Genomic DNA, 22,551 nt, shown 5'->3' with positions numbered 1-22,551 from the left:
TTATTACAAATCTGTACCAAATCGGGTGGATTTCACAGATTTATTGGGGATTTGTTGTGGATTCACAGCTGCAGATTATGCAAAAAGGCGAAAAAATGTATGCTTCTGAAATCCTCACCACGTTTTTCTGTGAATACATGGGTAATCTGCCGCAAAATGAAACATCCACAAAAAATTAACATGCTGCAGATTTAAAAAGCCGGAGCCATTTGGATTTTTGTGCAGATTTACAGTGATTTAGGATCTATTCACATGGTTTGGATACAGTGAAAAACATACCAAAAACTGCATTGACAAAACTGAATGCATCTTTACTTGTGGTAAAAATGCAGCTGTAGCTAAGTCGCGTGTGGTTTTGCTGCTGCAGTTTTTGGTGTGGTTTTTCCTGTATCCACACTGCTTCAAGTGAATGCAGCCAGATATGAACAACTTTGGACATATCATTGTGAGGCAGCTGCTGTGTCCTCTTGACAATACTTCATGTCTTCAACAGTTTTTTAGATTTATTGACATTTTTAGATATAAATTGCCATTGTCATCCATATGCAACCACCACTATTAGCTTAGGGCTCACAACAACATTCAGACTCAGTTTGGGATTCTGTCTTACTGCTGCATTATCGGAGCAGAAAAATGGAATCCCTTCTTGAACTGATCCACCCCTGATGGAAAGGAATGATGCCGGGTGCACCCTATTGACTAAAATTTTAGGACTGATCTGCGCCATAGGCACATAGTCTTAAGTGTGGAAACTAATAATGATGGTGGTTATAAAGCAAGTCTTGCCAGGGAAATACATACTGAGGCAGAGCAGATGCAGGCTCTAAAACTGTAATGGAACTCAACACAAGGAGCTAGGCTAAGTGAGAGGGTAGATCGCTATCAGTCCTGGTGACATAGCCTGTAATTAAAGGGTCACTCCAGTGATTTATATTTTATTCATTATGCACATATCACCCCAGTAACATAGTAACATAGTAACATAGTAACATAGTATGTAAGGCCGAATGAAGACATTGTCCATCTAGTCCAGCCTGTCTATCCTACTGTGTTGATCCAGAGGAAGGCAAAAAACCCCAAGGCCAGAAGTCAATTAGCCCTTTTGGGGGAAAAATTCCTTCCCGACTCCCTAATGGCAATCAGACTGTTCCCTGGATCAACCCCTAATAGTTCCTCCCTGCCTGTATACACAGATTAACAGTTAACCTAATATTTATATCCTGTAATATCCTTCTCCAGAAAGACATCTAGTCCCCTTTTAAACTCCTCTATGGATTTTGCCATCACCACTTCCTCCGGCAGAGAGTTCCACAGTCTAACTGCTCTTACAGTAAAGAACCCCTTTCTGTGTTGGTGATGAAACCTACTTTCCTCTAATCGTAGCGGATGTCCTCTTGTTACCGTCGTGGTCCTGGGTGTAAACAGATCGCGGGAGAGATCCATGTGTTGTCCCCTCATGTACTTATACATGGTTATTTGGTCGCCTCTTAACCTTCTTTTTTCTAGAGTACATACAAGTGAAATAAGTTATTCCTTTCTATCTGTAACTCCTGGCCTCTTTCTCCTCAGATGGTCATGTGATCGCAATTCTAACCAACTCAGATTTATTTGAGATTATGCTGTCTAAAACTAGTTAGCTTTTTAGCTTGCATGCTGTCATTACACGGACTATACCGCAGACACTGCCTGGAGGGGAACAGAGACTCTCCCAACACAGTTTTTGATGATGATCACAAAGCTCCTGTCACACAGTTATGATAGAGGAGATCACATCTTATCTTCCTGACTTGTGGTCTGTAGGTTATTTGGGTGAATATAAGTATTAATGATAATTAAACTGTTCCCCGAGCAGGTAGAAATTGTATAGCCTTGATGCATCATAAAGAGAAAAGAGCAATTGCGTAGGAGTGTGCTCAGGCAATAAACATAGCAATTATCAGATATACCCCAGATAATATCCACTAGCATGTGGAAAGCTGCGGACCCCAAATATCACCAGACACTCACAATGGTGCCCGGGACAATGCCTTTGCATTGTGGCTCGATGCATCATGGGATTGATATGAAATTAAATCCAGAAAAACCTCCCCATCAAGATGGTGGTTGACAAATATCAAGCAGGGGGCTGCACTGCATGGAAGCGGATGTAATCTACAGAGTGTGATAGGCAATCAGGTGACATGGGAAAAAATGTTTTTTCACCGGAGTGGCCCTTTAATGTTTACCTTACTTGCACCACTACTGTGCATAACACCTTCAATTTATGCACTCCTCACCAAAACCTTGTTTCACATATATCTGTAGCAGCGCTGGTGGAGTAGATGTCAGACCTCCAGGGGTTCGTAGATGGAATTATAGCTGTGTTTAATTTTCTTTGACATATTCATGGTGTGGCAGCTAGATCCCTTACAAGACAGCTAATCTTGTGAACAGTTTAATTACGTGTTCCCTGTCACAAGGTGTTACTCTTTTTGATAGGAAGATATAATTAGCTAATCTAAAATCTTGTGTTTCACACTGTAGTGATTAAGGGGAACATGCTAAAAATATTACAATAATTCAAGTAGTTTTTTTTTCTCGTTCATATCTTCCAAAAAGGTCAATCAAACACTCCTATTGATGAGTAATTTATACAAAAATCAAAGAGCTATCCTTGTGTTATGTTTTGCTCTGTTATTTTGATGGCACAGAGGAACCCTGGAGCCATGCAAAAAGAGCAAACAAAAAGATGTTGTGAGGAGAAGAGACAGAATGGGAAGATACAAGTCAGACTTCTGAAAGAAAAATGTCTAAATGCTAAACATTTTGACCGCCCACCTTGTGGCTGATGCATTATATGTTGGATCTTACTCAGGGATGTTTTGACCCTTAATATGTCACATTTAATTGGCAGATCAGGAACATCGGTAGAGTACATTTTTAAAATGATACTTGGTGAAAATGCTTAAATGGTCTGAATCAGTCATTTTGCATGACTTTCATCTAATGTGTACTGCAAGCTTTAGCTTATAAGAATTGTAAAATAAAAAGTATTAATTCTACTCAAAGTAAATTTTAATTTTAGAATTCTGACTTGCTTCAAGGGTTATTCCTATCTAAGGGCCCTTTTGCAAGAACGATAATTATCGTTCAGATTGTCGCTGGATAATTGTTCAGTGAAAACACTGCCAGTGAGTAAAAGCAGATGATAATTTGCTTGTTTATCATTCAGTTTTTACAGGCATAAGAATCTAAATACCATCAGCCCGTGTGAACAGGCAGTCATTCATCTATGAACAGCTGCCTGTTTACTGTGGATGGAGGCGGGTGATTGTAGAGATCTGCAGCCGTTTTGCCTCCCTTCACTGAGCGTTCATCGCTCCTGTATGAAAGCAAAGGAACAATAATTACTAGGACGACTGTTGGACACTTAAAGGGGTTTTCCATGAAGAATACTACTGATGACCTATTCTATGGATAGGTCATCAGTAATTGATCAGCTGGGATCCGTCACTCAGGACCCCAACCAGACACTTGAGCGGGTGCATGCTGTTAGCATTGCAAATACACAGAGAGTCAGAGCGGAGCAGCAGAAGTCTTTGCGCTAACCTCTGTGTAGTGGCCGGCACTTGTAACTGCAGGCATGGCTCCCATTGATTTCAATGGGAGTTGTGCCTGCAGTTACAAGTAACGGCCACTACAGGGATTCGTCGCAGAGATTTCCGCTGCTTCCACTCTGACCACTGTGTATTTGTGGGGCTGACTGCATTCGCCTGCTCAACTGATCAGTTGGGGTCCCGAGTGATGGACCCCAGCTGATCAACTATGGATGACCTATCCAGAAGATGGGTCATCAGTAGTATTCTCCCTTGAAAACCAATTTAAATACCCGACAGGACCCTTATAAAATGATGGTACATTGTTTGGATGTGACATAATTTTATGAGTGGTTGCAGTCTGACTTCTGAGACCTCCACCAATCTTGAGAATGAAGTGGCAACAGCTCTGTGTCCCTTTTACTGTTTTCCCTGCATTGCAGTACTCCCAGTGACCTGCTGTGGGAAGAGCTTTAGCACCCCCCCATTTAAGTAAAAATCAGTCATCCTTAACCCCTACCTGCTATGTGACATACATGTACATCATGCAGCCTTGAGGTATGTATGAAGAGAGATTTTGGGGAGACCTCTCTTCATACAGTGCAAGCGTCAGCTGTTTATTACAGCTGACACCTGCGGTCAATAGCTGCAATCAGCCACACGGCCGATCGTGGCTATTAACCCTTTAAATCCTGTCCCGTATGCCTTCCCCTGCACACGCGCACGTGATAAGCTGCAGCATTACATGATACTCCAGGAGCGATCAAAGCATTGCTAGTTGTGGTCCCCTAGGGGCGCTAAAAAATATAAGTAAAAATCTAATTACTAATTGTAAAAAAAATAAATAAATAAAAAGTAGTAAAAGGCACTCTCCTTTTGCTATATCTATATATAATTAAAAAAATCTAAAAAGTCTGAACTATCAAAGGAGCACATCATTTACCCTGCACGGTGAATGTCGTCTGAGAAAAAAAAGAAAGAATGCTAGAAATGAACCTTTTTCAGTCACCCTGTCTCTCAGAAAAAATTCAATAAAAAGCGATCAAAAAGTCGTATTTCAAAATGGTACCAACATAAACTACAGGATGTCTTGCAAAAAAATGAGCCTTCGCACAACTATGTTGACTGAAAAATAAAAAAAAATGTGTGCAAAAGATGGTGGCAGAAAATAATTTTAAAAAATGAAATGTCTTTGGAAAAAAATAAAAGTAGTACAGCAAAAAGAAAACTATACAAGTTTGGTTCGCGAGACGTTTCCACAAAACAATGTCTTTTTTGATTGTGCAGGCACAGGAATTTTGCCCACACAATCACTTTCTTGTGTTTTAACTATTTAAAATGGGCTATGCCTAACTGTTAGACTTACCTGGGGGCCCTTGCTTGGCACCTGGCTTCCATCTTATTGATAACTCTATTGGTAAATGTCTATTATGCGAAACCTAAATAAAAGTTAGTGTAATAAAAAAAATGACCAAAATAAACCTGTTTACACTACAATTATATAGTTAAAAGCAGTAAATACTGTTATAAAAATACATAAATTATTGTCACAATCATAGCAACCCATAGAATACATCTAACATATAGTTTATATAGCATAGTGAATTTTATTAAAAGAGAATCCCAATAGCAATAGCAAATTTAATACAGTATTCGCCTGTCAAAACATGTAAAAACAATCATATAGCTCTATGTACCAAGAACCTTATTCCAATTAAAACTACATCTGTCTGTGCAAAAAACACATTTCCATAAGGTTATGTAGACGAAAAAGCTATAAAGATATGGGTCTTGGAATGCGGCTAAATCAAATTGACTTTTTCCCCCATAAAATATACTTTCATTGTGGAAAAGTACTAAAACATAAAAAACTAGACATATGTTGGGAAAACCCCTTCAAGTTAGAATTGTTACCTTTTAATCTCAGTATTGCTTTTTACATGACACCAGAGCTCTTTTCTGTAATTGAGATATGAACAGTGCTTACCATAAATGCAGAAAAGGAGAAGAACCAGGCAGCATTCATTAAAAATCCTCTTCTTTATTAGAATAGCATGAGGAAGCAAGCAGCCACGTATCGACCCTGTGCTCGGGTCTTTATCAAGCTAATGATACCATAAAAGCTACTATAAAACGTTAAGTATAGTAAAGGAGCCCAAAATATTGGATGGTGACTTGACTTAGTACTTTAACCAAAGATCTGGATCTCCATTCCCCTTCACATCTGCTCCCATCCCTAATATCAGAATTTGCAAAAACATTAAAAATGCTGTACAAATATAAAAACGTAGTTGAAAGCTAGTAAAATTTGACTGGAAAAGGGAATAATGGTCTGAGGTTATTTTTTTCTTTGTTTTGGGTAGGAAAAGTCCCTTAATTTCAGTGAAGGAGCAGGACCCTTTTACAGGCCAAAAGGTGCTTCTACACCCAGAACTTCTGTTCCATGTGGACCTGTTGGGCCCATCAGCTGAATGAATCACTCAATTACCATACATGGAACACTTTCTAGTAGAGCTAAAAGTATCTCTTTGATGCCTTAATATTAAAGGGGCTGTCTCATCATGGAAAAACCTTTCAGAAATCTGTACTTGGGGCGAACAGTTGATCACCCTGCATCCTGCTCTTGGCAAACAGCTGATTTTGCTAGAAGAAGCCATGGCAAGCTAAACATTTTTCCTGCAGTGGATCCGGCAGGAAAAATGTAGTATTACATGATGGTTGTTCAGATGAATGGTCATCCTATAATGTAAGGATGGCTCAAAGTCCACCAGAATGGAAGGCACTCTTACAAAACAGCTCTCGATTCCAGCTCAAAGAGAGGGCCCTGAGTGGGAGACTGTGTTCTTGGTACAAACTTGTGTTCTTGGTACAACCTGTTTATAAAAGAGGCTCTCATAGTGACAGACTCCCTTTAAAGTACGGTAAAAACCAAAACAAAATAATTATCTATTGCTGCATACTGCTCCCCCGTCACCGTCATGGTCTTCTATTTACTTTGGCGGCTGACGTCACGTGGGTTGTTTACCCATGTAACCTCTGCAGCTAATAGGTGTCCGGACAGGAACGTTATCAGTGATGTTCCATAAACCTGCCTAGGGGGTTCTAAGTCAGAAGCCCATGTGACAGGTTTACGGGATGTGATTGGATCTTCTCGTGATGTGATGTCACCTGTCAGATACCATGGCGCTGGACGGCTGAAGTGGCAGTCTAGCCTCACAATCCAGCACCATGGTGATTTTAGATACTTTTGTGCCCCAAACCTGTATAAAAAATAAACTGTAAAACCCTTATAATGCTGTAGCATACAATGGTGACTTATAAAGATCTTGTTTTCTGCTGTTAGTTTTAACTGATTAAAGGACTAAACAGTTAAAACTAAGATGTGGCACTAATGACACGAGTGCCATTGTCTGTTCTCCAATGTAAAAGGAAAAAGGTTGTATAGTATTGGAGAGGGGAAAAAAATCATCCTGAAATGAAATGCTATTCTTCAGCTGAGTATGTTTGTTCCTGCAGACTTTATACCAAGATAGTGCAGAATGTATGATGTAGAGAGAACAACATTGCAGTACAGAATTCATTTGATATGCCTAGCTGAGGAGCAGATTTGTCTTACATAGTTTTTTTCACCAGCTGTCCAAGCTGGATCTCAGAAGCAGTTATCAAATTATCATTTTTACTGATCCTTTCAAGAGCAGCCAAACCAAAAAAATGGGAATTTTCTGTAAGTTTCCCACAGATTTATGCTCATGCTGACAGAATGTGTAGCGGATACGATATCTGTGACATGGAACTTCCTGTGTTATTTTACCAGTTCCTCCTACTCACATATCAGTAGAAGTGTATCTGGTAATGAGAGAAGCCATGATTGGCCATAGACGCTTCTATTTATTCGCTTTGTTATAATAATTTGTCCAGGTTCAGAAGATACACAGTTTTCTTTTTGTTTTTATTTAAAAGAAATGGATCCCAGAATAGGGAAAAAGATGAAGCTTACTTTGAGAAAGGAGTCTACTCCAATTAAAAATCACAAGTGAAAACTGAGATTGACATGCACTGCTTAACCCTTGCTTAAATAATAGTCCTACATCAAGACTGAAGCTTGCCATACATATTTACATTTTAGATAAAACTCTGCAAAATCCATTGATTTTGGTGAAATTGCCTGACTATCAAATGTATATTAAGGTCTTCCAACTCTCTCCCGACATCTACCTCTATTTTCTTAGCCTATTACTTAGACTAGTGATCTCCAACCTTTGCCTAGTAGCCAATGGTGGGAGTTATGATTTTGCAACAGCTAGAGATCCACAGGTTAGAGATGCCGGATCTAAATTAAAGGGATTAATTAATCTAGGCCTTTTTTTTTATATCAATAACCTGTCTTCAGGACGAGTCATGAATAGATGATCAATAGGAGCTGCTCATGCAATACCAATCCAGGCCACTGCGCTGTGTTCAGCGAAATTAGCCTTTGCACCTTCCATATTGACAACCGTGCCGGTAATCAACTGATCGTGGGGATCTGAGCAGCGAACCCATACAAATCATCTACTGATCACCTATCCTGAGGACAGGTCATCTATAGAAAAAAAAATCAAAAAAATTCCCAGACCTTTTAACACCTTTTAACCTTCAATGTAGTTTGAACGATTAATGAAACACTTAGATTGATTTAATGGAAGTATAACTGTTCATTGTTTTTCAGAAAGTGGCTTATTGTCATATATGTAATCTTTTGTTCTTTTTATATGAAAACCATTTTCATATAATTTAAAATAAGCAAATCAGATGTTGGCTCTTCTTCACTCCATGAATGCTCATTATCTCTCAGTCACTTGGATATTTGTGGCTGGTGGTCACTTTTGACTATAATAGTTATGGCACCAAATAACACTTTAGAACAACATAATGGGGATTGCAGTGAGCTCTCCAATTATATGTATAGTCGTGAGTACAAATAAGTGAATCCTTTGGAATTACCTAACTAAACTAATCACACAAAAAACAGTTGCACCATTCATGTATTTTAATGAGCAAATTGTGAAAAACCCACAGAGCAGGGAGAAAAAGTCAACTCTCAAATGTAATCACTTGTAGAACCCCTTTTAGCAGAAATCAACTGCACTAAACATGTCCTGTAGTTGCAAATAAGATTTGCACAGTGATGAGAGTGACCTTTAGACAATTCCTCCCTGCAAATGTGTTTAGTACATCAATATTTCTGGCATGCCTTATATGCACAGCCCTCTTCAGGTCATGCCATAGTATCTACCAGGATAGGATTAAGGAGAAGACTCTGACTTGCCCATCCAAAACGCAAGTAATCTTCTTTTTCACCTCTTCTTTAGTGGATTTGCTTCTGTGCTTTGGGTCATTGTTTTCTTGCATCATCAAATGTCTTTTAAACTTGATGTCCTATCTGTCAACACAGCATTTTTCCAGAGCATTGTGGAAATTCCAGGTGATCTCGGGAAAACTTAGAAAGGCCATATTTTTTTTTGGACAGCATTGACTTCCATCCATGAACATCAATCTTGTTTAGTGTTTTTCTAAAAGTTGACATATAAACAGATGTCTTAGGGCTGCTTCATACAACCCAATAATGCCGTCGCAATATTGAAAACAGCCTCGCATCACTGCGGGGAATCCCTTCATCCCCGCTGAAGGGAATTCTCTGCCGCGTCTGAAGGGATTTCCCTGCCGGGTCTGAAGGGATTCCCTACAAGGATGAAGGAATCCCCCGACGGGGTTGTCAGACCCATAGCAGAGGATTGCGAAGTTCCCTACATTGCTTTCAATGGGGCCGGCGCTGCTACTGCCCGTTCCATTGAAAGCAATGGGCAATATCACAAAAAGATAGAACATGCTGCATTTTTTTTAGCATGCAACTTTGCATAAGTGAAAACTACAGATGGGAATGAAACCATTGAAAATCATTGGTTTCATAATTCTGTATTTTCACTCACTCTCGCATCGCATGAAAAAATGGTGCAATTTTATCACAAGTGTGAAAGTCCCCTTACAGTTAGTGAATTCTGTAGCTATTTTGCTGTCCCCTTTGGGTTCTTTCTCGCCTCTTTCAGTATTGCTCATTTTGCTCTTGGAGAGATCTTAACAAGACTCTCGCTCCTAGGAAGAGCAGCAACAATCCTGACTTCTTCATTCGTAGATAATTTTTCCAGTTGTGGATTGATGCACGCCAGATCCTTAGTAATGCTTTTCCAGCGTCTTGCATTTCTAGAACAGGTCTTCTAAGGTCTTCTGAAAGTCGTTCGTAAAACCAAGCTTGATAGAGGGACGACAGCAGAGCCCCGAAACGCGTTGCACAGCACCCTCTATTCTTCTGTCAACCATTTTGTCAGAGCCTATGTATGTATGTCCTTTGAAAAATAAACCCTGCGGTCTGAAGCACTGAGGAAATCCTCCATTCTCTGCTGGAAAGTCTTTACTTGGTTTTGCCACATGACGTTTCAGGGAGGTCTTAGGGACTGGGACCTCCCACAGAAGTAAGTTTCTTTGCACATCTACCATTCATATTGGTTCCTGTGAGCGCATGATTTATTGTTTTTTTTCCCTGTATACACTGGTTCACACTAACCAGTCTTTCTTGAGAAGAACAAATTTGTCAGTAACTATGCTTTGTGTGCATTTAGTTCATGGGCGAAATACATGTGAAATCCACACTTCCAAACTCTTCTTTTGAAGTCATTAACACAGGGATTCACTTACTTTTGATCCCTTCTCTGTGAATGTATACTCTACATAAACTGTACAACTGTTGGATAACAATCTATCTATGCAAGTAGCACACCAAGTTGCAATTATAGACAAGCACAATCGTAACACGTTATTAGCAATCAATGCAAAAATCTAGGTAATCCCAAAAAGTTCACTTACCTTTTCATGCAACTGTAATTAATTGAAAACCGATTTCCCCAACATGTGCAGCCCGAAAAAACTTTGTTTTTGAGAAATAGATGTCTTATAGATGTCCCTGTGTGTTCTTTGTAAGATATCTAAAGGTTAGTTCACACATTGTGGATATGCTGTGGATTTAATGCAGAAATTACGCAGCAATGTACAATACAATGTAAATTACTGGGGATTTAACAAACCACATTGTTCTCTTACAGGAACAAAAATCTACAGTGGAAAAGAGTCATGCTGGAGATTTTGAAATCCACAGCATGTTCTATTTGTTGTAAAAATGGCACAGATTTTCACCGCAAAATTTATTTATTGCAATGCAGGGAATAAATTCCACCCATACATGGATTTTGGTGCAGATTTTCATGTGGATTTTCTCTGCGTAAGGCTGCCTGTCCACAGGCGTTGCGATCTCCGCCGCCCAGGAGCAGGGGCCGGCAGATGGGTCTCCACTGTCAGCCTATCTGACAGATAAGCTGACCGCGGAGAATCGTGGCAAATCGTGGCAAATCGCAGCATGCTGCGATTTGCCGGCCACGATCGGAGAATTGCAATGATTCTCCGCTTGTGGACAGGGGGCCTGCGCTCTCCATAGCAACGCTATGGAAAGCGTTCACTGCGTTCCCCGCGGCCGAATTATCGCCACAGGGAATGCAATTCAAACACACCTGTGGATAGGCAGCCTAACACATGCAAGTCAACAAAATGTACTATCCATGCCATGCCTCTTTCCAAAAGCTCTGGGTATCTTTTCAGTATCTTCTGATGATTTATTATTGTCTGTTTATCCTTATTTTTGTAACTTCAGCATTTGCTAGTAAACAGCATTTGATTCATATTTTTCAACAACGTCTCCTGTCAGTGTTACACGCTCTCGATTTATTTACTGAGACCTTGTTCATAATTTACCAGGAAATTCACAATGCTTCTTTTTATCAGCAATGTTGGACTATAAATTGTGTTTATTTTTTCCTGTTTTTATTATCTGATATGTTATGAAGACTTCATTTAACCTTATTAGTCCTTTAATTGCTCTGCATGTGCCTATCTATTTATCTACCAAGTCTTTTCTATGAACAGCAAAATACATTGTAATGTCAAATATAAGGTGATGCAACCCATTAACTAGGGGTGCACAATATGCGGCATGTGATGCCATTCTGTGTGGCCCTCATCTAGTCACACAAACATGTTTGTCTTTGGCCTCATGTCCACGGGCGAATCGGATTCCAGCCCTGACCATGGCAGAGGATACTGTGGGACTTCTACTTGCCCATCTGGGTCTTCCCTCTTCTTCACTGCGGATGTGTGCGGAGGCGCCGGCCGGAGAGCGGTCACACGTGCGCAGTGGAGTTTTTTTTCTTTTTTTAACTTCAGCTTTTCTGTGGAATCCGCGGCCCATCCTCAATTCAATTGGATCGAACGTGGATTGTACGGTTTCCATTGACCAACAAATCTGCATGCTTTATTTTGCTTGCGGACGCCCATATATCATTATGGGAGGCTTGATTTGTGAATCTTCCACAAATCAGACCCGCCCGTGGACATTGGGCCTTTGTCTGCGTGCTGCACTCATGTGGTTTTCAGATTAGATAGAAGGGGGAGTAGCATGTAGTGTAGAAATAGGGACAGGTAAGTACAGAATAGCGATCCCTGGCAGAATTGGGGTTCTCCTGGCCAGAAGGAAGTAGATTTGGTTGAGAGATGGCTATGCATGCAGCTATTCTGTATTAAATGGATTTCCCACTATGGCTATTTACAGCTTAATAGTGCTATAATAAGTTATGCAACTGTCTAATACACTTTTGTTTTTCAGCTTCTTCTCATTGTTAAGATCTGTTTGCCGTTGGTGAATGGGAACATTCTTGTTGTACCCTGATCTGTTTTGATTATGTCCAACTAAGGGGGTTATTCACATGGGCCATATTCATGTGCGAGTTCTGTCCGATTACGATACAGTCAGAACTCGCACGGGAAAGGAGCTAATTCAATTGAATGGGTTCGTGCACATCAGCGATTTTCCACTTAGACTTATAAAGTTGCACCTCTGATTATCAGAAAGTTATTGTAGTTAAAAGGAGGTATTCCATGAATAACATTATTATAGGAATTGCTGTTAATGCTGATTCATTAGATATATATGTATGGTTTCAGAAGTGCAACATCAAGGGGTTGTAATATAGATTCGCTATAATTCTGCCTCTACAAGTGGCTACGACATACAGGGAAGCTGGAGCTGTCAGAGCAGCTGAAGATTTCGGCTGCCACACGAATGATCTGGCTTCAGTGGTTCCCAAGAGAGCCAGGCTCATCCATGCGGCAACTTGCAAACCTGGTACAAACCTGCAGTCACTCTGACAGCTCCCTGCTTCTCTGCAGATATTGTAGCTGCTTTCAGAGGCAGAAGTTTAACACGATGTATACTACAAAATGTTAGTGCTGGGATTTGGGAACAAATTTACATTAATAACTATCTCCTTAATATTCAATGTATCTGTTTCTGAATACAGCCACTAAATGGTTACATGGGAAATTGTGGCGTTGACATGTCTAAGACAAATGGATTTAATGTGTAACAGTAAAACATCTATGAAGTCAATGTAACATTCACTCTATTATTTTGTTTTCAACTTTGATAGCCTAGTGACCTGTCGAGATGGGTATGTTCCCTCTATCTCCTCTCTCCTAGCACTCTTTTTTTTGCATGGGGATTGTGATGATTTGATCATTTTCACTTGAGAGCCCAGCATGTCCTCTGTCTCTCCATGCTATAGATGTCATGTATATTTAATGGAAAATGGAAATGCAGCCATCTGTTATTGTGGTAACTGTAGCTAACAGTATTTCAGAGGCAAGCAGAAGGATTAATCATTTATAATGCACAATATTAGTATAGGTATCTCCATAAAATGCATATAATCTAGTTTAGCGCAAAAAGAAGTGGAAGCTTTTTTCTAGTGGGACTGCCAGGTCGGGTGGAGTGGAGTCACAGGGGTGCGACCTTCATCAATTGCACATAGGTGGCATATTCTAGTGCAGTGCCATGAATGTCTGCTATCAGACAACCTGTTAATTGCATACCTGTATTTGCCTGCTTTATGCAGCAGTATACAAAGGAATGTATGGACTTAATAAAAAACGGATTTGTAGTTTTGAAGTCAGTAAAAGCTGGGCAAGAATTTCTATGGAAGTTTTAATTGTGACCATATTGTGTGATTTTAGGTGGTAATTGCACTTTAATATTAAAAAAATACTAATTAGGGATAAGCTATAGAAAATGCCCCAGTCATAAGAATGGAAGAAGTTTTCCAAGCTTCATCAGGTATGTAGTTAATATTTGTATGATTCACCATCTATAATGTGAATGCTATGCATTGATTAATATAAAAAAGCCTGCGGGCTTTTTCTTGCACCACACTTTGACACCTTTGTGTGACCCCAGGTGGATGATTTTGGTGTCATTAGATTAGTGACATGCTCACCACCACAGTAAAATCCTAAAATTTGAGTTTGATGCAAGGAGCGACCTGTAAGGGCAGCTCAAAGTTGCAATATTAAGTCTAAGGATTTTCCCCAGCCATGGCAGAGGATCACGGAGCTCTCCAATTGCTTTCAGTAGGAGAAGGTGAGGGGGGAGAAAAAGGCGAGAGAGAAAGAAGCAGCATGTGAGAGAGAGAGGAGCAGAAATATATAGAGAAGCAGTGAGAAAGAGAAGTGGTGAGAGAAAAGAGAAGCAGTGAGAGACAAAAATGGAGAGACAGACCTGCAGCGAGAAAAAAGCATTGAGAGAGAAGCATCGCGAGAGAGAGAGGAGCAACAAGATATAGAGAAGCAGCGAGAGAGAAAGAGAAGCGGTGAGAGAGAGACAAGCAGCAAGAAAATAACTTAGAGAGAAACATCAAAAGAGAGAAGCGGCAAAAGAGAGAAAAAAGCAGAGAGACACAGAAACGTTGAGCGCGAGAGAGAGAGAGAGAAGCAGTGAGAGAGAAGCATCAAGAAAGAAAAGTGGTGAGAGAGATGCATTGAGAGAGAGAGACAAAGAAGTGGTAAGAGAGAAGAAGCAAGAGAGGGAGAGAAGCAGTGGGAGAGATCTGCTCCAAATACAAAGTGACACGCTAAATAATCACCTAACCAAACAGTTTCCCCCAAACCTCTTTTATTCTTTCCACATATGCACAGTCAGATGGGACATGGGTTACTAATAGCCAAAATAACATGATTTTCGAGCATGGCAAATAGGAGTGGGGATAGCAACAAAATCATAGTGTTTGGAAGGAGAAGGGTGAATTGACTTAAGGTACTCCCAAGTGAAAATGATTGCTCATCAGTCTGCCCAGTATGGTTTTCTTCCAATCTCTTCTTGTTTACCAGTTCCATTTCTTTGCTTGTTTAGGTTCTTTCAGATGGATCTGTGTGCTGACTGCTCGCTCTATAATAATATTTTTCTAACCAGTTTGAAACCAATTTTTCGAATAGCAGGACATAAATGTCTACAGATTTGCTTACATTCAATGGCCCGGCTCTAAGTTTGGTACAAAATTCCTATCCTAAGCACATTCATAACTACACAAAACTATTAACACAAATTACCATTTTTTTATACATCATACCCTGCATATACTGTACAGCGTTCAAATATCAGAATGACTAATCTACAAGAAAATCCTATGACCAAGTTTATTGGGGAGGGCAGAAACCTCATCAAAAATGTACAACAAAGTGAGTTATAATGCAAGTGCATGGGGTTTTATAAAGAACTGCAGAACACCTATGCAAAAAGTACAGTAAACCATGCAACGCCTATTGCGCTAATACACAGTGGTAATGCGCACGTAAATGCACTTACACCTTATTGTGTAAAATCCTAGACCCAAGTACTTTGTTGAGCCAGTCCAACCCTGCCTGCATCTATGTAAACTAGAGGATAGGACTAAAAGAACTGGTGGTTTGGTGCAACGCTCTAAATATGAAAGAAATATTAGAGATAATACAGTGCAAAACTTCTTTATTAAATAACATGTGTAGCCAGCATGGGAAAACGCGTTTCAGGGCAAAACCCCTTCATCAGTTTGGCTGGTTGAAATATACAGACATTTGGAGAGTGGAGACCTAAGGATGTTGATATCCCAAACGTCAAGGGGAATCCCAACAAACCTGTGCTTAGTGGGGCGACCGGGACCGGAGAAGTACCATGTAAGGGACACTTCTATCACAAAATGGCATTTAAGGTTGTTGTCAGCATTTTAACCCCATGTCCCCCATTACTCACTGTAGTAATTATGCAGTTTAAAATGCTATACTTAGGTTCTGCAATGTGAACACTTACCCATGTCAGCATGACGTCCCTGGTAGTCTGTAGTACTGTAGATTCCATGTCTGGATTCCACACCCTGGTGCTAAGTGGTACATATGTTCTGAACTCTAGTAATAGCATAAGTTTATAAAGTATGTGACTTTCTCTGTCTCTGTCAGTTGGTGGTTATCAGTCAATGGAAGACTAATTCTCTACGCTGGTGCTTTGCATGAGGGCCCCATCACCCACAAGTACCATGGTGCATATCCTCTTTCAATCCCATTTGCTGTACAAGAACTTTCTGTTCTGCAACAAAAAATACTCAAAATAAATTCTGACCACGTACATTTTTTTGTTACATTAAAATAATAACAACTTCCAATTTGTATACAAACCATGATATGGAAACACAATGTTAGAGTCAGGCCATTGTTATTAGAGATGAGCGAACGTACTCGTCCGAGCTTGATATTCGTGCGAATATTAGGGTGTTCGGGATGCTCGTTACTCGTAACGAGCACCACGCGGTGTTCTGGTTACTTTCAGTTTCCTCTCTGAGACGTTAGCGCGCTTTTCTGGCCAATTGAAAGACAGGGAAGGCATTACAACTTCCCCCTGTGACGTTCAAGCCCTATACCACCCCCCTGCTGTGAGTGGCTGGGGAGATCTGATGTCACCCGAGTATAAAAGTCGGCCCCTCCCGCGGCTCGCCACACATGCCTTGTGAGTTAGCTGAGGGAAAGTACTATCGTGCTGGTGCTGCTGTAGGGAGAGCGTTAGGAGTCAGTGTAGGCTTCAAGAACCCCAACGGTCCTTCTCAGGGCCACATCTACCTGTGTGCAGGCTGCTGCTAGCAGTGTTTTTGTTTTTTTTTCCTCAAAATCGGCAGTGCAGAGCATTGCACCCTGCATTAGGGACAGAAGTGGTGTATAGGCAGGGAGAGTGTTAGGAGTGAGTGTAGCCTTCAAGAACCTCAACGGTCCTTTCTAGGGCCAAATTTAACCGTGTGCAGTACTGTGCTGGCTGCTGTTAGCAGTGTTGCATTTTTTTTTCTTCTAAAAATCGTCTGTGCAGAGCATTGCACCCTCCATTGATACTACAGGGACAGAATTGTGTAGGCAGGGCCACAACACAGTTATTGTTCATTGAATATACGCAGTGGGTCCTTCCCTTTGCTAAAAAGGACCAAAAATTATATTTGGCCAGCCTGTGTCAGTCCTAAGGTCTCCGTGTACGTGTGTGCTGCGTGGAGAACGTACAAAAATCAGACGCAACCAGCTACGGTTTACTGCAGGCTTGCGCCATTGTCTTTCCTGACTGGCAAATACCTGCTCTGCTAGAGTTAATAACTCTGCTACACTAAAGTTGTGTGTCACTTTTTCAGGGCCACACTACAGTTCTAAAAGTTATTGTTCATTGAATATACGCAGTGGGTGCTTCCCTTTGCAAAAAAGGAAAAGAAATTATATTTGGCCTGCCTGTGTCAGTCCTAAGGTCTCCGTGTACGTGTGTGCTGCGTGGACAACGTACAAAAATCAGACGCAACCAGCTACGGTTTACTGCAGGCTTGCGCCATTGTCTTTCCTGACTGGCAAATACCTGCTCTGCTAGAGTTAATAACTCTGCTACACTATAGTTGTGTGACACTTTTTGAGGGCCACACCACAGATATTAAACTTCTTGTTCATTGAATATACGCAGTGGGTGCTTCCCTTTGCAAAAAAGGAAAAGAAATTATATTTGGCCTGCCTGTGTCAGTCCTAAGGTCTCCGTGTACGTGTGTGCTGCGTGGACAACGTACAAAAATCAGACGCAACCAGCTACGGTTTACTGCAGGCTTGCGCCATTGTCTTTCCTGACTGGCAAATACCTGCTCTGCTAGAGTTAATACCTCTGCTACACTATAGTTGTGTGACACTTTTTGAGGGCCACACCACAGATATTAAACTTCTTGTTCATTGAATATACGCAGTGGGTGCTTCCCTTTGCAAAAAAGGAAAATAAATTATATTTGGCCTGCCTGTGTCAGTCCTAAGGTCTCCGTGTATGTGTGTGCTGCGTGGACAACGTACAAAAATCAGACGCAACCAGCTACGGTTGAGTGTAGCCTTGCGCCAATTTCTTTCCTGCCTGGGAAATCAAATCACTGGTAATACAGCATGCTGAGGGGTAGGGGTAGGCCTAGAGGATGTGGACGCGGCCGAGGACGCGGAGGGCCAAGTGAGGGTGTGGGCACAGGCCGAGCCAGTGCGGTGGCCAGGGGTAGAGGCAGGGCCAGACCGAATAATCCACCAACTGTTTCCCAAAGCGCCCCCTCGCGCCATGCCACCCTGCACAGGACAAGGTGCTCTACGGTGTGGCAGTTTTTCACAGAGACGCCTGATGACCGACGAACAGTGGTGTGCAACCTTTGTCGCGCCAAGATCAGCTGGGGAGGCACCACCAACAGCATGCGCAGGCATATGATGGCCAAGCACCCCACAAGGTGGGACGATGCCCGTTCACCGCCTCCGGTTTGCACCACTGCCTCTCCCCCTGTGCCCCAACCTGCCACTGAGATCCAACCCCCCTCTGAGGACACAGGCACTACCGTCTCCTGGCCTGCACCCACACCCTCACCTCCGCTGTCCTCGGCCCCATCCAGCAATGTCTCTCAGTGCAGCGTCCAGACGTCGCTAGTGCCACAGTTTGAGCGCAAGCGCAACTACGACGCCACGCACCCGCACGCTCAAGCGTTAAACGTGCACATTGCAAAATTGATCAGCCTAGAGATGCTGCCGTATAGGCTTGTGGAAACGGAGGCTTTCAAAAGCATGATGGCGGTGGCTGCCTCGCGCTACTCGGTTCCCAGTCGCCACTACTTTTCCCGATGTGCCGTCCCAGCCCTGCACGACCACGTCTCCCGCAACATTGTACGCGCCCTCACCAACGCGGTTACTGCCAAGGTCCACTTAACAACGGACACGTGGACAAGCACAGGCGGGCAGGGCCACTATATCTCCCTGACGGCACATTGGGTGAATTTAGTGGAGGCTGGGACAGAGTCAGAGCCTGGGACCGCTCACGTCCTACCCACCCCCAGAATTGCGGGCCACAGCTCGGTGGTGGTATCTGCGGTGGTGTATGCTTCCTCCACTAAAGCACCTTCCTCCTCCTCCAACGCAACCTCTGTCTCGCAATCAAGATGTGTCAGCAGCACGTCGCCAGCAGTCGGTGTCACGCGGCGTGGCAGCACAGCGGTGGGCAAGCGTCAGCAGGCCGTGCTGAAACTACTCAGCTTAGGAGAGAAGAGGCACACGGCCCACGAACTGCTGCAGGGTCTGACAGAGCAGACCGACCACTGGCTTGCGCCGCTGAGCCTCCAACCGGGCATGGTCGTGTGTGACAACGGCCGTAAGCTGGTGGCGGCTCTGCAGCTCGGCAGCCTCACGCACGTGCCATGCCTGGCCCATGTGTTTAATTTGGTGGTTCAGCGCTTTCTGAAAAGCTACCCCCACTTGTCATACCTGCTCGGAAAGGTGCGCCAGCTCTGCGCACATTTCCGCAAATACCACACGCACGCTGCCACCCTGCGGACACTGCAACATAGGTTTAATCTGCCAGTGCACCGACTGCTGTGCGACGTGCCCACACAGTGGAACTCTACGCTCCACATGTTGGCCAGACTCTATGAGCAGCGTAGAGCTATAGTGGAATACCAACTTCAACTTGCGCGGCGCAGTGGGAGTCAGCCTCCTCAATTATTTACAGAAGAGTGGCCCTGGTTGGCAGCCATCTGCCAGGTCCTTGGAAAATTTGAGGAGTCTACCCAGGTGGTGAGCGGCGATGCTGCAATCATTAGCGTCACCATTCCTCTGCTATGCATCTTGAGAAGTTCCCTGCAAAGCATAAAGGCAGACGCTTTGCGCTCGGAAACAGAGCCGGGGGAAGACAGTATGTCGCTGGATAGTCAGAGCACCCGCCTGTCTATATCTCAGCGCGTTGAGGAGGAGGAGGAGGAGCATGAGGAGGATGAGGAGGAGGGGGAAGAGACAGCTTGGCCCACTGGTGAGGGTACACATGCTGCTGGGCTGTCATCCTTTCAGCGTGTATGGCCTGAGGAGGAGGAAGAGGAGGAGGAGGAGGATCCTGAAAGTGATCTTCCTAGTGAAGACAGCCATGTGTTGCGTACAGGTACCCTGGCACACATGGCTGACTTCATGTTAGGATGCCTTTCTCGTGACCCTCGCGTTACACGCATTCTGACCACTACGGATTACTGGGTGTACACACTGCTCGACCCACGCTATAAGGAGAACCTTCCCACTCTCATTCCCGAAGAGGAAAGGGGTTCGAGAGTGTTGCTATACCACAGGGCGCTGGTGGACAAACTGATGGTAAACGTCCCATCCGACAGCGCTAGTGGCAGAAGGCGCAGTTCCGAGGGCCAGGTAGCAGGGGAGGCGCAGAGATCAGGCAGCATGTACAGCGCAGGCAGGGGAACATTCTCCAAGGCCTTTGCCAGCTTTATGGCTCCCCAGCAAGACTGTGTTACCGCTCCCCAGTCAAGGCTGAGTCGGCGGGAGCACTGTAAAAGGATGGTGAGGGAGTACGTAGCCGATCGCACGACCGTCCTCCGTGACGCCTCTGCCCCCTACAACTACTGGGTGTCGAAGCTGGACACGTGGCCTGAACTCGCGCTGTATGCCCTGGAGGTGCTTGCTTGTCCTGCGGCTAGCGTCTTGTCAGAGAGTGTGTTTAGTGTGGCTGGGGGAATCATCACGGATAAGCGTACCCACCTGTCAAACGACAGTGCCGACAGGCTTACACTCATCAAGATGAACAAAGCCTGGATTTCCCCAGACTTCTCTTCTCCACCAGCGGACAGCAGCGATACCTAAGCAATACGTAGGCTGCACCCGCGGATGGAAGCTACGTTCTCTCTCACCATCCAAAACGGGGACATTTCTGCTTCATCAATCTGTGTCTAATATTCCTCCTCCTCCTCCTGCTCCTCCTCCTGAAACCTCACGTAATCACGCTGAACGGGCAATTTTTCTTAGGGCCACAAGGCTCACTCATAATTTTTCTAAACAATTTTTATATGTTTCAATGCTCTTAAAAGCGTTGAAACTTTAACTTGAACCAATTTTTCGTTAAACTGGGCTGCCTCCAGGCCTAGTTACCACTTAAGCCACATTAACCAAAGCGATTAATGGGTTTCACCTGCCATCTTGGTTGGGCATGGCCAATTTTTTGGATGTACATTAGTACTGTTGATACAGCAATTTTTGTGGGCCCTCGCCTACAGTGTAATCAAATGAATTTTTAGCCCACCTGCATTACAGCTGACGTTACATCCGCTGTGTTGGGCAATGCAATGGGATATTTTTATGTACCGCCGGTGGGTTCCAGGGAGCCACCCATGCTGTAGGTGCACACGGAGTTTAACCTACATGTGTCCACTTGTAAAGAACCCCAGTCTGACTGGGGCATGCAGTGTGGGCCGAAGCCCACCTGTATTAAGCACGACATTACTACCTCAGCTGTGTTGGGCAATGCAATGGGATATTTCTATGTACCGCCGGTGGCTTCCTGGCACCCACCCATGCTGTGGGTCCACAGGGAATTATAAATGCATCTGTTTCCACTTGTAAAGAACCCCAGTCTGACTGGGGCGTGCAGTGTGGGCCGAAGCCCACTTGCATTAAGCACGACATTACTACCTCAGCTGTGTTGGGCAATGCAATGGGATATTTTTATGTACCGCCGGTGGGTTCCAGGGAGCCACCCATGCTGTGGGTCCACAGGGACTTCACAATAGGGAGTTGTACCTGCCTGTGTCTATGAATTAAAAACCGCGGTCTGACTGGGGCATGCAAACACCTTGACAGAATGAATAGTGTGTGGCACATAGGTTCCCCATTGCTATGCCCACGTGTGCAGCTCCTGATGGCGGTGGCACAGGATTCTATTTCTCATTGCTTCTGTACAGCATTGTGGGCTATCGCCCCGCCCCTTTTAAAGAGGGTCGCTGCCTAGCCGTGCCAACCCTCTGCAGTGTGTGCCTGCGGTTCCTCGTCATGGCAGACGCACTTCTAAATAGACATGAGGGTGGTGTGGCATGAGGGCAGCTGAAGGCTGCGCAGGGACACTTTGGTGTGCGCTGTGGGTGGGAGGGGGGGGTTGGGAAGCATGTAACCCAGGAGAAGTGGCAGTGGAGTGTCATGCAGGCAGTGATTGTGCTTTGTTGGAGGTAGTGTGGTGCTTAGCTAAGGTATGCCATGCTAATGAGGGCTTTTCAGAAGTAAAAGTTTTTGGGAGGGGGGGGCCCCACTCTTGCCGCTATTGTGGCTTAATAGTGGGACCTGTGAACTTGAGATGCAGCCCAACATGTAGCCCCTCGCCTGCCCTATCCGTTGCTGTGTCGTTCCCATCACTTTCTTGAATTGCCCAGATTTTCACACAAGGAAACGTTAGCGAGCATCGGCGAAATACAAAAATGCTCAGGTCGCCCATTGACTTCAATGGGGTTCGTTACTCGAAACGAACCCTCGAGCATCGCGAAAAGTTCGTCCCGAATAACGAGCACCCAAGCATTTTGGTGCTCGCTCATCTCTAATTGTTATATAACGGACCATTGTTAATCCCACCACAGACTTCCAATGGTTCATATAATGAGTGACTTTTTCTCCTCTAACCAAAACATATTTTATTGATTTATTCCTCTTGGCTGATTATATAAAAAAGTCAACCAAGACGTATATGGAATTT

At 43.5% G+C, this 22,551-nt stretch overlaps 1 protein-coding gene across 1 annotated transcript in view; it reads left to right on the top strand.

Moving 5' to 3' along the window:
• The window catches only part of RYR3 (ryanodine receptor 3), a 680,585-nt gene that overhangs the window by 51,724 nt on the left and 606,310 nt on the right, over window positions 1-22,551 (top strand). The gene's annotated exons all lie outside the window — the stretch shown is intronic.

Source organism: Eleutherodactylus coqui, chromosome 6, assembly GCF_035609145.1.
Source record: "Eleutherodactylus coqui strain aEleCoq1 chromosome 6, aEleCoq1.hap1, whole genome shotgun sequence".
Taxonomy (NCBI): domain Eukaryota; kingdom Metazoa; phylum Chordata; class Amphibia; order Anura; family Eleutherodactylidae; genus Eleutherodactylus; species Eleutherodactylus coqui.
This window is presented reverse-complemented; position numbering and strand designations above follow the sequence as displayed.